We start from the raw sequence: 6,647 nt of genomic DNA, 5'->3' as shown, positions 1-6,647 counted from the left end.
AAAAAAAAAAAAAAAAAAAAAAAACAAAAAAAAGGGACAAGCCAATAGTGGGGGGCCAAAATTTGGCCCTACATTTAAAACTCAGCAAGTTGCTGAGTCAACTCCCAAAAAAAAAAAAATCTTTTTCTTTTTCTTTTTTCTTCTTTTATTTTCTTTTCTTTTCTTCTTCTAAAAAAAATAAAAAATCAAATCATGAAAAGAGAAGGGTGATATCGATTTCCAAAAAAAAAAAAAAAAGAAACGAAGAAAAAAAATTCTTGGAGCGGATTAAGGATAAAAGATTCAAGTTCAAATTCAAAATTTTTCAAAATCCAAATCCCAAATTTTCAATTCAAAATTTTCATTTCCAAGTTTAAAATTCTAATTTTGAATTTCAATCTCAAATTTCAAAATCTCTAGTTTCAAAATTTCAAGGTTTCAAAATCTTAAGTTTCAATTTTCAAAATTTCAAATTGCAAAAATTTCAAAATCTCAAATTTCAGGTTCCAAATTTCTATCCGAAATTTCAAGTTGCAAATTTTCAAATCTCAAATTTCAAGTTCCAAGTTTCAATCCAAAATCTCAAGTCTCAAAATTCCAAAGTTTCAATTTTCAAAGTTTCAAATTCAAAATTTCCAGTTTCCAATTCCAAGCTTCAAGTTTCAAAAATAAAATCTTTTTCAAAGAGCCACAAAAATCAATCAAAGTTTTCTTAATAAAAATGAAAAAATTCAAATCAAGAAGGGACAAATGAAAATCTCACATTTCAAAAACAAGGGAACAACAAAGCTCTCATCATTTAAAGTCTAATCCCAAATTTTGACTTTTTGCAAGCAACAGTCCATATTGAAGTAGAAAAACCCTTTGATCGCCATTTCAAGAACAATCTAGATTGAAGTAGAAAGGCCCTTTGATCAACATTTCAATAGTCCAGATTGAAGTAGAAAAGCCCTTTAATCGCCATTTCAAGATCATTCCATATTGAAGTAGAAAAGCCCTTCGATCGCCATTTTAACAGTCTAGATTGAAGTAGAAAAGCCCTTTGATCGACATTTCAACAATCCAAATCGAAGTAGAGAAGCCCTTTAATCACCATTTCAACAGTCCAAATCGAAGTAGAGAAGCCCTTTGATCACCATTTCAATAGTCCAAATCGAAGTAGAAAAGCCATTTGAACATTTCAACAGTACATATTGAAGTAGAAAAGCCCTTTGAATCACATTTCAACAGTTCAGATTGAAGTAGAAAAGTCCTTTGATCAATATTTCAATACATTAGATTAAGGTAGAAAAGCCCCGTGGTTGTTACAGCTCCTATTATGAGGTAGAGAAGCCCACTGGATACATTTCTTCAAGAACAAGATAGGAAAGCACCTTGGTCGTCACAGCTCTTATTCCGAGATAGAGAAGCCCTTTGATTACCTTTCATCAAGATCCGAGGTAGAAAAACCCCTTGGTTACCATCCACTTTGAAGATCGAGATAGAAAAGCCTTTTGGTCACTTCAATTGTCAAGAATCATTTCAAAATTCATAAGCTATCAAGTAGATCAAGTACTCACAATTTTTCAATTTTTTTCAAAAGGTAAAGCACTAGTTCTATGTTCCAAAGTTTTAGGTTTGAGGGCTAGGTAATCTTTGAAAATTCAACCTCAATTAAATCATGGCCCCTAAAATCAGTATCTTTGTCTTACATTGACATTCGCTTTCCAAGCTCTGTCAATGAGGTGCATTCGAGGACACTCGATTTTGCACCCATGATTTAATCAAGGAAGATGACTGAAGTGACCATCCATGTACCCAAAAATCATGATTGTATTACATGCATTAATTTGTTCATTGCATGTAATGAAAATGATCTCAAGGTTGTAACGGTCACGATGGTATGCCCGACTTCCAAATCGGACCTTCGGATTGAAAGATATCGCATTATCAAGTTTGCACAGTCAGCATGCATTGTCTCAAGGTAGAGTCGACTGCGCATGATTAATTTAAATTAATTCTAATTGGTTAAACAATTAAAATTAATTAAATAATTTTGTGATTGGTTGATAATTAGTGTCAAAAATAGGATTGCTTGCATGAGAATAAAGAGGATAATTGGATAACAATAAAATTGTGGATAATCTAGACTTTATCAAGATTTATTTTAGAGTATTTATCTACAAGATAATTGTTGCTGAAAAGACCTGACTTATCTAGAAAAGAGTTAAAATCTTAGAATACGGATTAAAAATACGTCTAGGTGCAAGTCCGAGTTCAAGAAAACCTAAAAAAGGAGTCCAAAACACACCTGAACTTGAAAGCGTGATTGGCATCTAAAAGTGCCATTTGTTACTTTTGGAGTGTCGATCACCACTTTCAAAGTGCCGAATGGCACACATTAGGGTTTTGGCCTGACAGCATTCAGGCAATGTTAAAACACGTCATTTTCGATTTTTTAGTGGAAGGACGCATCCCCGTTCATATTCTAATCTTCTAAGCTATTTTTTCGAGTCTTCTAGCCTTTACAAATAGAGAATGGATCTCAAAATTCAACACACTTTTTCATGCTCTCTGATTTCCCCTTTTTCTGACTCTCCTTTCTATTATTTTCTCTCTTTCGTTAAAGACGTTTTGGAGGCTCTAGCCTTAAGAATTTCTTTTTTGTAAGCAAGGTATTTAGGTTTCAAAGAAAATTGAAAATTTTTCTTTGAACCCTAAAATATTCCCACAATAAGAAGATTACGTCCATGCAAGAGGTGGTTTTTCTTTACCCTTTTTTTTGTTTTGTTTTTTTATTTTTTATTTTGATGATGAATAAGTAGATATTATTTTAGTTTTAAATTCAAATGCTCGTAACATGTATTGTCAATATTTTTTGTTGAAATATGTGCTTGATGTTTTTATTGTCATGATCTACCTTTTCTAGTTTCAAAAATCTGCTTATTATCACATCCTTTCTCAATAACCAAAAAACGATTTGTATCTTTCTTAGATACAGATCTGGATTTTTCAAAATAAAAGCTAATTTGTATCTTCCTTAGATACAAATCTAAATTTTTCAAAAACCAAAAAAATAGATCTATATCTTCCTTAGATGCAGATCTGAATTTTTCAAACCAAAAATAGATTTGTAACTTCCTTAGATGCAGATATGAATTTTTCAAAATAAAAACCAATTTGTATCTTCCTTAGATGCAGATCTAAATTTTTCAAAAACAAAAAACAGATTTGTATCTTCCTTAAATGCAGATATGAATTTTTTCAAAAACCAAAAACCGATTTGTATCATCCTTAGATGCAAGTCTAAATTCTTTTTAACACAAAAACTGATCTATATCTTCTTTAGATGTAAATATGAATTTTTTTAAACATAGCAGATTTTGAAATAAAAAAGGTCATGAGTAGTTATGTTTTGTTTGTTTTGTTTGATGCAAGTAGCGTAGGTTTATTTCATGAGTGTAGTTCTCTTCTAATTTTTTTTTTCTTTATTTTATTTCACATAAAAAAACAGATTTGATTTTTTAAAGCTCTCTACAAATATAGATCTTTTTGTTACAAAACAGATTTGATTTTTTTTCTTCACCAAAAACTATTTTTTTACTTATGCCAAAATAGATATGATTTTTTTTTTTTTTATGAATCAAAACAATTTTTTTTTATTACAAAAACAAATTTGAATTTTTTTTTTTTTAAAGAGGAGAACACATTCATAAATAGATTTATGTGACTTAATTTGGTTAAGCGTTTCATGTATGCAACATATCATTCATATCATGCATAAAGGGATATATTGGTCATGAGAGTTTAGAAGACCAGACTTTGTCTAGGCGGAATGGGTGCCTAACACCTTCTCATTTCGTAACCTAGCCTCCGAATTTAGTGTCTTTGAATAGGTAGACCTAGGCTTTATCTTTGTTTTTCATTTTGGGTAGATTGTAACTAGGACAAAAAGCGATGTAATTATTTGGTAGTCTATAACTAGGACCCAAAGCCATGTAACGCTCAATTTGTCAAATATGTATTCTTTTTATTCAATCAATGAGAATGGAAAAATTCAATCATGTATTTTGTATTTAGTTTTTTCTTTTTTTTTTTTTGTATAAAAAAATAAGTGGTGACTCCACACCACTTACCCAAAAAGAGAGGTGTCTTTCAAAGCACTCAAAAATCTCTCTTTTTTTTTTTTTTTAGTGGCACTTTTGCGATCTCTCACATAGTGAATTTTGATAATGGGGATCTGTACATAGATCATTGAGATCAGCATATGAGAATGCCTCACCTCCATAATATCAACCACAAATCCAATCCAGAATTCAATCCTATCTTCATCTCTCACTTCAATTCACATATCACCACAAACTTCATCATCTAGAACCAAAATACATTCGTCTTCACCGTTTTCTTGAAAGAAAAAGCACAGTGTTGGATTTTGATAGAATTACATATAACCATATGTATAGGTCACTTATTCTATTAAAAAAACAAAAGATGAAGAAAAATTCAAAGAATTAAAAATTTTGTAATTTTAGTGTATATGAAGAGAATTACAATTTCTTGTCAAGTATTTGGGGATCACAATCCACAGAAATCACAACACATGATAATAATTCAAATGTCAATAACAAAAAGAAAGATTTGAGTAGTCTACCCCTTTTTTTTTTTTTCTTTTTTTTTTTAATTCTAATTTGATCGTTGGCCTCCCTTGCAATCCTATCTTGCTTGTCTCTTAATGTAGCAATTTTTTTTTATAAATTTTTTTTTCTTTTTTGTGAATTTGTATAAAATATGAGACGTGAGGATTGAGATGGATAGAGTTTAGATAATACTGTAACTGCTAGATGATTATAGGAAACTGATTGGAGGTGTGAAACATGTATAGAATCGTAGAAGAAACTATTTTTTTTTTTTTTTTTAATTTAACTAAAACTTAGGAGTTTTTAAATTAGTAATTTTACATGTCTAACTCTATTGTACTGGTAAATTTGAGGGTATTTTGGGTATCAAAATTGAGAAACCTAAACCAGAAAAACCCTTTAAAGAGTAGTGTGTGTGTGTGTATATATATATATTATAATTTTTATAACAGGATAGATAACTTTTTTGATAGAAATGTGGTTTTTTTTTTTTTTTTTTTTTTTTTTTTTTTTTTTTTTTTTTTTTTTTTTTTATTTAAAAAAAAATGATTTGAAGATAATGCAAGGATGATTTATTTTTTAAAAGGGAAAAAAAAAAAATAACAACAAATGTATAGTTGCTTTAATGAAGTGGGTTTGTGGGAGAGTGATCCTATTTTATAGGAAATGTTTAGATGAGAGTTAGAGATATATTTTTACTGTGTTATTCTCAAGTTTTACCCCTACTTAAATGTAAGCTGTAGGGGTATTTTAGAAAAAAGAAATCTGGTCCAAACAGGGGAAGCCTCCTTAAATAGTAGTATAGATGTTACAATATATAAAGAATTCTCACATTAGAAATTGCAAGTTGGAAGTCATGATCTCAATTCATTATCTTATTACGCGCGTGTTCAGAGGCTTTTTTATTTTTTATTTTTTGGGTAAAGGTTAATAATTTGTGTGAGGCCAGAAAGTCAGGCAGCCTCGACCCACTTCAAACCAGGCCCAGAGGCCCATGCCGAGGATGCATGTAGGGTCTGAGGATAAAAGTACGATGTCCAGCCCCCAAGGAACAGATCCGAGGACGACCCCGTCCTCAGACATTCGAGACCTCAGAAATACACGAGCACCCCACCACCAAAGAGGAGTCTTCTTAAATATCCGAGGAAGAAAGGGCAAGCGCCACGCGTTGACAACGGGAGCACGGTGAAGGAGCAAGTCTAAGGCGAGCTGTCACCTCCGCATTAAATGCCCTCAACTAACGTCCTGGCCGCATTAATGAGGAGGGGATTACAGAACAGTGTTGCCTTGGTTGCCGCAACCCACTGGAAGAACGGGAAGGTGGCTGATGGGACAGGTACTCAAGTGGTGGCCTGGTTACTCAACAACTGTAGGGCCATGATCAATGGAGAAATGAGTATATAATGTAAGGGATCCCTCTTAAGGCGGGCAGGTTCTTTTCTTTTGGAGGAAAGGAAAAAAGGGAGGAAGTCATAAGAACAGGAAGCTCGCCGGAGAAAGGTCGAGGAGCATCATTGTTCACGTTCACCTAAGAACTACCACGCGTGGTCGTTGCACCCCTTACTAGGGCCTAGTTCTTGACCCCGCTCTCTACAAATTAATTGCAGGGCTAGCTGGGCTTGGGTCTATTACCATAATACACAGGGAGGCCTGAACCTGGTCCCCACAATTTGCATTTATTATAATTTAGAAGTATATATTTATTTTTAAAATAAATTAAAATAAATTAAATTTTAGAGATAAGTAGTAATTATAATTTCTTTTTTGAACATGAAAGGGAAAAAATCCTAAATTTTAGGAATTCTCTTTTTGAATTCAAAATGAAATTTGTTATTTGATATTTATAGCCTTATTTCTAAATGAAGTTACCTTTCATTAATGAAGGTATTTTTGAACCACATAAAAGTCCTATTGAAAAAGGGGAATGAGAGCATGCTTAGAGACTCTTCTCTTTTTTGGGTAAAGGTTAATACTTAATAATTTACATTTATTATAATTTAGAAATTTATATTTTTTTTTTCAAACAAATAAAAAGGATAAATTTAGAAATAA

This window comes from Quercus suber, unplaced genomic scaffold (assembly GCF_002906115.3).
Source record: "Quercus suber isolate HL8 unplaced genomic scaffold, Cork oak 2.0 scaffold_874, whole genome shotgun sequence".
Taxonomy (NCBI): domain Eukaryota; kingdom Viridiplantae; phylum Streptophyta; class Magnoliopsida; order Fagales; family Fagaceae; genus Quercus; species Quercus suber.
Note: the sequence above shows the minus strand (reverse complement) of the source record.